A 13,711-nucleotide genomic window follows, 5' to 3' on the forward strand; every position below is an offset into this window, starting at 1 on the left:
TGTGAATGTTCTTCTCCTCTGAAAGCTCCTCAGCCAGCCCCCACAGTTCAAATCACCCTCACTACTCTCTTCCATGTTCCTAGTAGTATGGCCTATTAGGCAGCACTTAAGGCATTCTTCTGCTTTACTAACCCAAACTCCCAAAGTCCTAATTCCTCCAAACCAAAGCATGATCAGGCCTATCACAACAATATTTCAGTCCCTGGCACAACTTCTGTCTTAGTTAGGGTTTCTAAGGCTGAGAAGAGACACCATGACCACTGCAACTCTTTGTCTCCTTAATTTTTCTAGACAGGTTTTTCTGAGTAGCCCTATCTATCCTGGAACTCACTTTGTAGACCATACTCTCCTGGAACTCTGAGATCCACTTGCCTCTGCCTACGAAATGCTGGGATTCAAGGCATAGGCCCACCACTGCCTGGTGACCACAGCTACTCATACAAAGGAAAACATTTCATTGGAGTGGCTTACAGTTTCAGAGCTTTAGTCCATTGTCACCATGGTGGGATATGGTGATGTGCAAGCAGATAGTGTGCTGGAGAAGGAGCTAAGAGTTGGGAGGCTCACAGTGTTGTAGCTAAGTGAAAGAAATCAGGCATAAAATGACGCACATCACCACCTCTGCCACCACCACCACCACCACCACTACCACCATCACCACCACCACCATCATCATCATCATATCATCATCATCATCATCATCATCATCATCATCATCATCATCAGGTACAATAAGTCTATCATCCAGAATAGCCGATTGGTATAAACAGAGGGCAAACTGCTGGAGGCCAGGGCAGGGAAGGATAAGAGACAAGTGTCAGGGGTGGCAGGTTTTTTTTGTTTTGTTTTTTTGGTTTTTTTGGTGGTACAAAACCTTGAATATGTACTTAATACCACTTTCTTTACCCTTCTGAATGGGTCACTTCATGTGATTATCACTTTGATAAAGATCCTGTCTTGATGAAGGAGGTTTTGTGCTGCATCCCCTTGAATCTTGCACCTGAGTTGGGTTCTTGTTCCCGTGTCATACTCCATACCCTGGTGTCAACCCGATCTTCACTTTAGAGAAGAACCTGGGCACTGCTGGCCTCCAGTGAGGCTGGAGTGTCCCAGATCCCAGATGACCAGCATCCCATCCCTGCACAACCAGAAGGCCCCCAAATACCATGAACAAACCAACGGGGTGAGAGAAGGCTCAGTGGTGGGGTGCTTGCTGTCAGGCCGGACAAACTGAAATTAATTCTTAAAATTCAACTCCAGCAAGCTGTCCTCTGATCTCCACATGTGCATGTATTTGCCTGCCCCGCCAAAACAAACAAACAAATAAATGTAAAAAAAAGAAGGGTGTTTTTTAACTAAATCTCAATCCTTCGATTTTTACCAATAAAGACACCAATAAAGGGAGCCAAATGCTGGGGTGAAGCCTGCCAGCTCTGAGAAGCAGAGAGAGCACTCAGCTGGCCTTCCTCCTCAGCCAGTGTCCCTGAGAAAACTCCCTCCCTCCTCTGCTTCCCTCTCAAACAAAAACCCTCAAACCCGATGTCTCTCCTTTCTACTTCCTGTACGTCTCTCCATCTGTTCTCCTGACTCCCTCTTACTCTCTATGGGTTTTCTTTCCTATGTTCACTTCCTGTCAACTGGTTGCTTGCTACACCTCATGACCTATGGTTGATTTTGTTGAATCATGCTGACAATACTCAAGCAGAAGCACTTGGATTAAAGCGTGTGCAAGGGTTAGCCACACCACAACTAGAACATGTTATTCCAGTAAATAATGCAATTTTGAGGTTCACAGTGTGATCAATATCCTGCAACCTAAGAGTTTCAAGGAAGCCTCTGCAGAGGCCACTGGGGGCCTGGGTCTGTCTCCTTGCTGGCTTCAGGCACAGAGGCTGAAGAGGCAGCAGAGGGCGCCCCTGAGAGCACTGGAAATGCCAACAGGATGTGCTTTCCCCACTTCCCCACCCCACTGAATAGCAGGAACCTCCTAAAGCCCTCTGGCCCACACCTCTGGGCCCACTAGCTGGGGCTGCTGGGCAGCAGCTCTAAGGTATCAACAGGAGCAGGGCTGTGCTCTCCCAGCAGGGCAGAGGACACAGGTGTTCATGTGAACTCCAGCCTTGATATAGCCTTGACCGTGAGGGGAGGCTGGTCCAAACTCTACAAACCCAGGGCTCAAGAATGTTCTGGGAAGTCCTAGTTAATTGAGGAACCCCACGTGAGAAGGAGAGCCTTGGAAAGACCAAACACCAATCCTCAGGGAAGAACCAGGTGGAGGATGGGCAGCCCAATGGCATCAGAGACACAGGCTTCCTCCTGACTCACTTCCCCTTTGGTGGACAGAGGTAACTTGAGGAACAGCAAAGGCCAGAACAGGGAGAGGGAGAAGTTAATGTAGTTATTAGAGTCAGAGTTTTACTATTTGTTATCTGTCAATTAAAGGGAAGTAAAAAATACCAACCCCTTTTAATCTAGGGCCTCACAATCTGAAGCCTGAAATCTAAGAGGCACAACATGGTCCCATGCTTGGTGAGGACTGACTTCTAAGTTTGCAGATGGCCACAGAGAGAGAAGCAGGGAGAACCATTGTATAACACCACCAACCTCATCATGAGGCCCCTTCATGTTCATTAAAACACACAGCTCTCACTCCGAAGGAAACAAGAGTTTATTCTTGAGTCAAGCATGTCTGATCAGGACCCAATACACAGATTTCAGGTTGTCCCCAAAGTCATGTTCTTCTGTGGACATGTGTGGTGATCTGAAAGAAAATGACACCCATAGGCAGTGGCATTCCTAGGAGGTGTGGCTTTGTTAGAGTAGGTATGACCTTTGTATAGGAAACCCTAAGACAGATGTTGATAACAGGGACCAGGGTATTGCTGTGATAGGCCTGACCATGTTTTTGCTTGGAGGAATTTGGACTTTTGTACTTTGGGTTAGGATAACAGTGGGATCCTTTAAGCACTATTTAATGGATCATACCCATAGGAACATGGAAGACATTGGTGCTGAGTGTTATTTGGACTGTGGGGATCAAGAGGGTTCAGAAGAGAAGAATGTTAGTATATGGCCTAGCGATTGGTCTTGTGATATTTTGGTGAAGAATGTGGCTGCTTTTGGCCCTTGTCCAAACAGTCTGCCTGAGGCTAAAGTGAAGAGTTTTGTATTAATTCCATTGGCAGAGGAAATCTCAAAACAGCCTAGTAGAGACTCTTTTGTGTGGTGACTAGTGTTAACTCTGATGAAGATTCATAGTTAAAAGGAATAAGCTGAGGAAATAAAAATACAAAATGTATAGATTGAGAAAAAGGACATCAAGAAGTGGAATGGAGATAATCCTGTGTACAAGGAGATAAAGAGATTAAGAAATGGAATAATGGCTGGGCAGTGGTCGTGCATGCCGTTAATCCCAGCACTTGGGAGGCAGAGCCAGACAGATATGTTACTTCAAGGCCAGCCTTGGGCTACCAAGTGATACCAGGAAAGGTGCAAAGCTACACAGGGAAACCCTGTCTCAAAAAAGCAAAAAAGAAATGGAATAATGTTAGTGGTGACTTCAGGGCAGGATCCCACCCAGCTAAGTGTCTAACTAGTGAAAAGGAACTAAAGAAAAGTTTAGAGAGGGGTGTGGTGTTGCATGCCTTTAATCCCAGCCCTGGAAAGGCAGAGGATGGTGGATCTCTGAGTTTGAGGCCAGCCTGGTCTACATACAATGCAAGTTCCAAGATAGAAAGCTCACTTAGTGAAGGTAACAATCAAAAAATAGCAAGCTGGGATACTCAGAGACCTGGAGCCTGGAGTAAGTGCCTGGCTCAGCCGGGATAAAGAGATTGTCACCAGTGCTCAGAACTGTAGCCTTCTGACTGAGTACCAATCGTGACGAGTGTTCAGACCCCACCTACAGTCACAAAGCTGCCAAGGCACGAGCTGCTGAGAAATGAGGCCTTGGCCATCTCTGCTCTGGAGGGACTGGCCATGGAGCTCTTCCCAGCACTGGTCAAGGACACCACACTAGGATTGTGAAGGCAGTGGTGGCAGCCTGGCCTTTCTCCTGCCTCCCTGTGGAGACACTGATGAAGACCCCCAATTTGGAAACCTTCCAGGCTGTGCTAAATGGATGAGACATGCGGCTGGCAAGAAAGGTTCACCCCAGGAGGGAGAAACTTCAGAGCCTCTGCCTGAGGAATGTGCGTCATGATTCTGGAGCATACAGACTGGAAGAGAGGATGGGGCCTGCTCAGCAGAGACTGTGGATGAGAGGCCTATAGTGAAGGTCCTTCCCAGATATGCACTGAGGCGGCGGCATCTGAAGGTGGTAACTGACCTCTACCTCAGGCTCCCTCTACATGAACAACAAGCATGCTTCTTGCAATGGGCCCAGCAGAGAAAAGGCTCTCTAAAGCTCCGCTGTACCAAGAGGAAGAGCTGTACTCTGCCAGTATGCCCTATCAAAGAGTTCTTGACTGTTGTTTACCCTCCAGGACACACTGAGGAGCTGGAGTTGAACATGGGGTGGGTTGTGTTCACACTGGCACGTTTTGCTCCCTGCCTTGGACAGATGAGAAGTCTTCGCAAACTCTCCCTGGCACACCTCCACAAGGTCACTTTCAGGATTGGCAACAGGACAGCAGACATAGAAGAGAAGTGTGTCAGCAAGGTTGCTGATAAGTCCCCCAAATCCAACTGTCTGGAGCATCTCTCCATGAATTGCATCTACTTTATCCAAGACGACATGGAACAGATACTCAGGTGCCTGACAAGCCCCTTGGAGACTCTCTGCATCACTCACTGCCATCTGTCACAGTCCGACTTGAATTATCTCCCCTGGAGCCCCAGCCTGTGTCAGCTAAAACCTCTGGACTTGAGAGGAATCATGTCATTCCCTTCATGTCTCAAGCCTCTTGGAGTTCTGCTAGAGAATGTAGCAGACACTCTGGAGTCTCTGGACTTGCAGGGTTGTAGGATCAAGGACTCTCAGCTCACTGACCTCATCCCTGCCCTCAGCAAGTGCTCCCAGTTCACCAAGGTTAACTTTTGGGACAATGACTTCTCCATGCCCATCCTGAAGGACCTTTTGCATCACACAGCCAACTTGACCAAGATGAATGTGGAGCAGTACCCTGCCCCTCTGCAGTACTATTTCGGTTTGAGTTTCATCTCCATACAGAGATTTGCCCAACTTTGTCTCAAGCTCAGAGCCATAAGGCAGCCCAAGAGGATCTTGTTTTCCACAGACACCTGCCCTGAATGTGGTGAGTGCTGTGTCTATGACCTAGGGCCCAGACTTTGTCCTTGCTGGCTGTAAATAGGGAACATGACTTCTGGATTTGGGTGCTCTTCCTCTGGGGTCTTCCTCAGTCATTAGCCTCCCTGCTAGGTCCAGACGCCCTGGAAAGTCTCTCAACTGGCTTCAAGCATCTCCTGAATGAAGGAACTGTATTTGAAGTCTTCCATTGTGATCTCTTTATTAATTGTGTTTTTAAAAAGTCCCTATGCCTACCCATTACATTCTCCTTTTTTCAGTATAATTAGGCAGCAATAAAATAATTCAGTATAAAAAAAATAGAAAGCTGATGAAGATGTAATTGAATGAGGGGGCCACATTCCAGTCCCAGCAAGCAGCAGAACTTAGCAACTTCAGCCACGTGCTTCTGCCTGTAGAATCAAGGATAAAAGAAAGGAATCATAGAATCTGCCTCTGCATGTAAGGAAAGCTGGTGAGGCCAGGCATATGTTAGGAGTTTCCCTGAATGGAGGCCTAGAGAGGCCATTTCGTGAAGCTGTGAAGATGAAACCTGGGTTGCCTTGCAGAACTCAAGATGTTGGAGATGCCAGAACCATGGGATACCTGCCAAGGACAGCTGACATCAGGGAGTGGAACCAGCCCAAGAGAAAGAAGTGTGCTGCAGTCAACAAAGCTGAAAGGAGCTGGAAACATGAAGAGCATTTTGACCTCAGACATGGAGATGCAGAGTTTGGTTTTAGCCCAGTTGGTTTGGGGTCTGGCTTTGGTCCAGTATTTCCTCACTATGTATGCTCCATTCCCTGTGTTTTGGAATGACAATGGATATCTTGTGCCATTATATGTTGGAAGTATGTGATATGTTTTTGTTTTGATTTTTATAGGGAATTGCAGTTAAGAAATTGTAGAAATCTCAAAAGAGACTTTGAAATTTGGACTTTTAAACATTGTTGAGACTGTGGTAGACTATGTGGACTTTTGAGGTTGGGCTAAATGCATTTTCCATTATGATATAACTACAGGCTTTTGGAGATCAAGGAGAGAAATGTGGTAGTTTGAATGTAATTGGACCCCATCAACTCAGAGTGAGTGGCAAACTCTACAACAGCAATTCTCAACCTGTAGGCCTCAATCCCTTTGGGGTCACATTTCAGATATCCTGCACATCAGATAGTTACATTATGATTCATAATATTAGCAAAATTAGATTAGGAAGAAGCAATGAAATAATTTCATGGTTGGGAGTCACCACAGCATGAGGAAGTGTATCCAACAGTCACAGCTCTAGGGAGGTTGAGATCCACTGCTCTACAGTCTGCAGCTTTTCTGTTTGATTAGAAAATTAGTTTGCAACTATGAAGACCTAACTACCTTCTAAATATCATGACACAGGTATGATTAGGGATGGACATAGAGACATTTTATGGCTTGGCTATTGCACAAACTGTGTTTGAGATTTACAAACATTTTTACTAGCTTTATTCATTTTACTTTATGTGTGAGTGTTCTGTCTGCATGTGTGCTTAGTTAAGCCTATGAAGACCAGAAGAGAGGATTAGATCCTCTGGAACTGGAGTTACAGATGGTTGTGAATCATGATGTGGGTGCTAGGGACCAAAGCTGGGTCTTCTGCAAGAGCAACACGTGTTCTTAACTCCTGAGCAATCTCTCTAGCACCTGTAGTTTGGATGATTTTAAGAGAGTATACATGCGTATGCATGTTTATGTGCACGTGTGCTTATGTGAGTGTCTTAGGATTTCTATTACTGTGAAGAGACACCATGACCATGGCAACTCTTAAAGGAAAACATTTATTGGGGCTGGCTCACAGTTCAGAGGTTTAGTCTGTTATCACCATGGTGGGACAGGTGATGTGCGGGCAGACATGGTGCTGGAGAAGGAGCTGAGAGTTCTACATTTTGATCTGCAGGAGCAGAAGTGGACTGTGACACTGGGCTTAGCTTGAGCATAGAGGACCTCAAAGCCCACCTCCCACAGTGACATGCTTCTTCTGACAAAACTTACTCCTACAAGGCCACACCTCCTAATAGTGCCACTCCCTCTGAGTTTATGGGGTCCAGTTACATTCAAACTACCACATTGCACTCCCTAATCCCTAAAAGTGTGTAGCCATATCATAATGGAAATTGCATTTAGTCCAACCTCAAACGTTCACATAGTATATCAGTCTCAATAATGTTTAAAGGTCCAAAGTTCAAAGTCTCTTTTGAGATTTCTGCAATCTCTTAACTTAATTTCTCTATAAATCAAAATCAAAATCAAAAACAGAGCACATACTTCCAACATATAATGGCACAGGATATCCAATGTCATTCCAAAACACTGCCTATACTTGGCTGTTTTGGAACTTGCATTGTATATAGACCAGGCTGGCCTCAAACTCAGAGATCCACCATCCTCTGCCTTTCCAGCGCTAGGATTAAGGCATTCATAGTGAGGATATACTGGACCAAAACAAGATCCAAAACAACCTGGGCTAAAACCAAACTCTGCATCTCCATGTCTGAGGTCAAAATGCTCTTCATGTTTCCAGCTCCTTTCAGCTTTGTTGACTGCAGCACACTTCTTTCTCTTGGGCTGGTGCCACTCCCTGGTATCAGCTGTCCTTGGTAGGTATCCATGGCTCTGGTATCTGCATCATCTTGGGTTCTCCAAGGTAATCCAGGCTTCACCTTTTCAGCTTCACGAAATGGCCTCTCTAGGCCTCCATTCAGGCAAACCCCTGACTCATGCTGACCTCAGCAGTTTTCCTTACATGTCCAAGCAGATTCCATGACTCCTATTTTTTAATCCTTGATTCTACAGCCAGAAGCACATGGCTGAAGCTGCTAAGGTTTGCTGCTTGCTGGGACGGGAATGTGGCCCTCTCATTCAGTTCCATCTTCATCAGCTTTCTATTTTTTGATCTTTACCTTCACTGCCTGAGCTTGGCTGTCTTGGAACTTGCATTGCATGTAGACCAGGCTGGCCTCAAACTCAGAGATCCACCATCTTCTGCCTTTCCAGGGCTGGGATTACAAGCCATGCACCATCACACCCCTCTCTAAGCTTTCCTTTAGTTCCTTTTCACTAGTTGGAAACTTAGCTGGGTGGGATACTGCCCTGAAGTTACCACTCCCTTAATTTCACTGATTTTTCTGTTTATCTCCGTGTACACAGGATTATCTCTATTCCACTTTTGCTGTCCCTCTTCTCAATCTGTACACTTTGTATTTTTATTTGCTCAGCTTGCTCCTTTTCATTATGAATCTTCATCAGAGTTAACACTAGTCACCACACAAAAGAGTCTCCTCTAGGCTGTTTTGAGATTTCCTCTGCCAATGGAATTAATCCAAAACTCTTCACTTTAGCCTCAGGCAGACTTTTGGGACAAGGGCCAAAAGCAGCCACATTCTTCACCAAAATATCACAAGAACAGTCTCTAGGCCATATACTAACATTCTTCTCCTCTGAACCCTCTTGATCTCTACAGCCCAAATCACATTCAGTACCATTGTCTTCCATGCTCCTATGGGCATGGTCTATTAAATAGTGCTTAAAGCATCCCACTGCTTCTCTAACCCAAAGTACAAAAGTCCAAATTCCTCCAAGCAAAAACATGGTCAGGCCTGTCACAGCAATACCCTGGACTCTGGTACCAATTTCTGTCTTAGAGTTTCCTATACAAAGGCCGTACCTACTCCAACAAACCACATCTCCTAGGAATGCCACTGCCTATGGCTGTCCTTTTCTTTCAGATCACCACACGTCCACAGAAGAACATGTCTTTGGGGACAACCTAAATTCTGTGTATTGGGTCTTGATCATATATGCTTGGCTCAAGAATAAACTCTTGTTTCCTTTGAAGTGAGAGCTGCATGTTTTAATGAACATAAAGGGGCCTCATGATGAGGTTGGTGGTGTTAAAAAAGGTTCTCCCTGCTTCTGTCTCTGTGGCCATCTGCAAACTTAGAAGTCAGTCCTCACCAAGACCAGGACCATGCTGTGTCTCTTAGATTTCAGGCCTCAGAATGTGAGGCACAAAACTTTGATCCCTACATTAAAAGTGCTTTGTATTTTTTACTACCCAGTAATTGACAGATAACAAATAGTAAAACTCTGACTCTAATAACTACATTAACTTCTCCCTCTCCCTGTTCTGGCCTTTGCTGTTCCTCAAGTTACCTCTGTCCACCAAAGGGGAAGTGAGTCAGGAGGAAGCCTGTGTCTCTGATGCCATTGGGCTGCCCATCCTCCACCTGGTTCTTCCCTGAGGATTGGTGTTTGGTTTCTCCAAGGCTCTCCTTCTCACCTGGGGTCCCTCAATTAACTAGGACTTCCCAGAACATTCTTGAGCCCTGGGTTTGTAGAGTTTGGACCAGCCTCCCCTCACGGTCAAGGCTATATCAAGGCTGGAGTTCACATGAACACCTGTGTCCTCTGCCCTGCTGGGAGAGCACAGCCCTGCTCCTGTTGATACCTTAGAGCTGCTGCCCAGCAGCCCCAGCTAGTGGACCCAGAGGTGTGGGCCAGAGGGCTTTAGGAGGCTCCTGCTATTCAGTGGGGTGGGGAAGTGGGGAAAGCACATCCTGCTGGCATTTCCAGTGCTCTCAGGGGCGCCCTCTGCTGCCTCTTCAGCCTCTGTGCCTGAAGCCAGCAAGGAGACAGACCCAGGCCCCCAGTGGCCTCTGCAGAGGCTTCCTTGAAACTCTTAGGTTGCAGGATATTGATCACACTGTGAACCTGGAGATAGCATTATTTACTGGAATAACCTGTTCTAGTTGTGGTGTGGCTAACCCTTGCACACACTTTAATCCAAGTGCTTTCTGCTGGAGTATTGTAAGCAAGATTAAACAAAATCAACCATAGGTCATGAGGTGTAGCAAGCAACCAGTTGACAGGAAGTGAACATAGGAAAAAAAACCCATAGAGAGTAAGAGGGAGTTGGGAGAACAGATGGAGAGACGAACAGGAAGTAGAAGGGAGAGACATCCAGTTTGAGGGTTTTTGTTTGAGAGGGAAGCAGAGGAGGGAGGGAGTTTTCTCGGGGACATTGGCTGAGGAGGAAGGCCAGCTGAGTGCTCTCTCTGCCTCTCTGAGCTGGCAGGCTTCACCCCAGCATTTGACTCCCTTTATTGGTGTCTTTATTGGTATAAATCGAAGGATTGAGATTTAGTTAAAAACAACACCCTTCTTTTTTTTACATTTATTTGTTTGTTTGTTTTGGCAGGGCAGGCAAATACATGCATGTGTGGACATCAGAGGACAGCTTGCTGGGTTTGAATTCTAAGAATTAATTTCAGTTTGTCTGTTCTGACAGCAAGCACCCACCACTGAGCCCTCTCTCACCCCGTTGGTTTGTTCATGGTATTTGGGGGCCTTCTGGTTGTGCAGGGATGGGATGCTGGTCATCTGGGATCTGGGACACTCCAGCCTCACTGGAGGCCAGCAGTCTCCAGGTTCTCCTCTAAAGTGATGATGGGGTTGACACCAGGGTGTGGAAAATGAGGCAGGAGCAAGAACCCAACTCAGGTGCAAGATTCAAGGGGATGAAGCAAAAAAAACCACATCCATCAAGACAGAATCTTTATCGAAGTGATAATCACATGAAGTGACCCACTCGGAAAGGTAAAGGAATGGTATTAAGGACATAATCAAGGTTTTGTATCCCCCCAAAAAAGCCCACCCCAACTGACTCTTGTCCCTTATTGTTCGCTGTCCTGGCCTCTAACAGTTTGCCTTCTGTTTCTACCAATCTGCTATTCTGGATGATTGACATATACCTGATGATGATGATGATCATGATGATGATGATGAAGAATGTGGTGGTGGTGGTGTGTGTGTCATTTTGTGCCTGATTTCTTTTACTTAGCCTCAAAACCGTGAACCCTCCAACTCTTAGCTCCTTCTCCAGCACACTATCTGCTTGCACATCACCATATCCCACCATGGTGACAATGGACTAAAGCTCTGAAACTGTAAGCCACTCCAATGAAATGTTTTCCTTTATAAGAGTAACTGTAGTCACCGGGCAGCTGTGGGCCCATGCCTTTAATCAAAGCACTTGGTAGGCTTAGGCAGGTGAATCTCAGAGTTCCAAGCCAGTCTGGTCTACAAATTGAGTTCCAGGACAGCTAGGGCTTCTCAGAAAAACCTGTCTAGAAAAACAAACCAGACACAGAGTTGCAGTGGTTATGGTGTCTCTTCTCAGCCTTAGAAACCCTAACTAAGACAGAAGTTGTGCCAGGGACTGGAATATTGTTGTGATAGGCCTGATCATGCTTTGGTTTGGAGGAATTAGGACTTTGGGAGTTTGGGTTAGTAAAGCAGAAGAATGCTTTAAGTGCTGCCTAATAGGCCATACTAGTAGGAAGATGGAAGAGACAGGTACTGAGGGTTATTTGAACTGTGGGGGCTGGCTGAAGAGGTTTCAGAGGAGAAGAACATTCACATGTGTCCTAGAGGTTGTTCTTGTGATATTTTGCTGAAGAACAACTTGGCCGCTCTTTGCTCTTTTCCAAAGAGTCTTCCTGAGGCTAAACTAAAGAGATTTGGATTAATTCCATTTTAGGGGAAATCTCAAAACAGCCTAGTATGGACTCTGTTGTGTGATTATTAGTGATCATTTCCATGCAGATCTACCATGAAAAGGAGCAAGCTGAGCAAATAAAAATACAAATTGTATTAAGAAATGGAATAAAGAGCCTGGTGACCTCAGGGAAAGATCCCACCCAGTTGAATTCCAACTTGTGAAATGAATTAAAGAAAAGCTTAGAGCGGGATGTGGTAGTGCATGTCTTTAATCCCAGCACTCCAGAGTCAGAGGAAGGCAGATCTCTGAGTCTGAGGCCAGCCTGGTCTACAGTTCCAGTTTTAAGGACAGCCAAGCTCAGGCAGTGAAGGTAACAATCAAAAGCAGATAGCTGGTGAAGAAGGAATTAACGAGGGGACCACATTCCAAGCCAAGCAAGCAGCAGAACTTGGGAGCTTCAGCCCTGAGGTTCTGGCTTTAAAGTCAAGGATCCAAGAGAGGGGTCATGGAATTTGCCTCTGCATGTAAGGAAAGCTGGTCCTCTGCAAGAGCAGCAAGTCCTGTTAACTACTGAGTCATCTCTCCAGTCCTAAGAGTTCTTTAAAGATCCTGGCCCTTATCTAATGCTTTGCAAGCATTTTCTCCCCTTCTACAGTTTATCCTTTCTTTCCCTGACAGTGCCCTTTGATTCAGAAAATACGCTAATTTAGTGACTATCTACTCATCCATTGTATTAGTGGTGGATGTTTCAGTACTGTCAACCCAAAGACATTAGAATTACTTCCAACGATGTTTGCGGTTAAAAGTAGTATTGATCCTAGCTGGGAGGCACATGTCTTTAATCCAATATTCTGAAGGCAGAGAGAGGTGGATCTCTGTGAGTTCAAGGCCAGCCTGGTCTACATGGTGAGATTGTCTTTAAGAAGAAAAAAAAAAGTATCTCTTCAGATTATTTAAGACAATAATTTAATTTATTTCTGAAAGTTTAAATTAACAGAAAATCTGTGACAAAACCCCAACATTTTAAACAAAGAATGATCTGCCTCTGCACCCTTCCTGCTCCCTCAACTCAAACACACTGGCTAGAAACTTTCTCACAGAAGAGGGGGGACTGAATTGTACTCCAAGCCCCGGAAAAGGGAGGGGCACTGTCCCAGGGGAACAGCAGAGGAGTGATGGGTGAACCTTGTCAGTGAGGGATTATCCAAAAACTGAGCTGTGAGCACCTGAGGCTGCAACTGCCTGAGGAGGGCTGCCTAGAACTTGCTAGGGGCAGGTCCGCAATGCTGTTAGGCATTATAAGCAAGTAATGAAACAACTCTAGGCAGGAGGATCGCAAGTTCAAAGTCCACCTAAGGTAAGAAGCTGATCTCAGACTAGCTCAGGCAATTTAGTGAGAACCTAACTCAAAACTGGGGGAGGGGAAGATGGGGGGAGGGTAGTATCTCAATGGTACAGCTCTTGACTACGGTGCCTGAGGCTCCAGGCACTGGACCAGGGCTCCCATGCCTCCTGAGGGCCCTCTGGCCTAGTGAAGGAGGCTCAGGCTGGGAGAGGCTGGACCGTGGGCACCCTTGTCATCAGATGGCAAGGTGAACATTTAAGTTCTTTCCTGAGCTGGGCACCCCTAGCAAGGTGGGGTTTGGTAGCAGGGGCAGCAGTAGCTAGCCACCAGACTAGTTCTGGGCATCCCAGATGAGGAATATGGTCAGGATGCCCAGGTGTGTCCTCCCATCCACCTACATCCTCCCCCTTCTTTATCCATACCCACACCTACACCCACACCTCCCACACCCACTCTGGGTTTCAGGGGGCAGGCAGGTCTGGGCACTGAGCTGGACAGGATCCCTTAATGCCACCAGTGAGCAATCAGGAGAGCCACCCATGCCCCGCCTCTTTCTCCAGCAATAACACCCACACCTCACTGGAAGGCC

At 46.2% G+C, this 13,711-nt stretch overlaps 1 pseudogene; it reads left to right on the plus strand.

Annotated features, from left to right (window-relative positions):
- The first annotated feature begins 1,120 nt into the window (after positions 1-1,120).
- LOC102919088 (PRAME family member 12 pseudogene) lies at positions 1,121-5,308 on the plus strand (annotated as a pseudogene).
- Positions 5,309-13,711: the final 8,403 nt, after the last annotated feature.

Source organism: Peromyscus maniculatus, chromosome 20 (genome assembly GCF_049852395.1).
Source record: "Peromyscus maniculatus bairdii isolate BWxNUB_F1_BW_parent chromosome 20, HU_Pman_BW_mat_3.1, whole genome shotgun sequence".
NCBI lineage: Eukaryota > Metazoa > Chordata > Mammalia > Rodentia > Cricetidae > Peromyscus > Peromyscus maniculatus.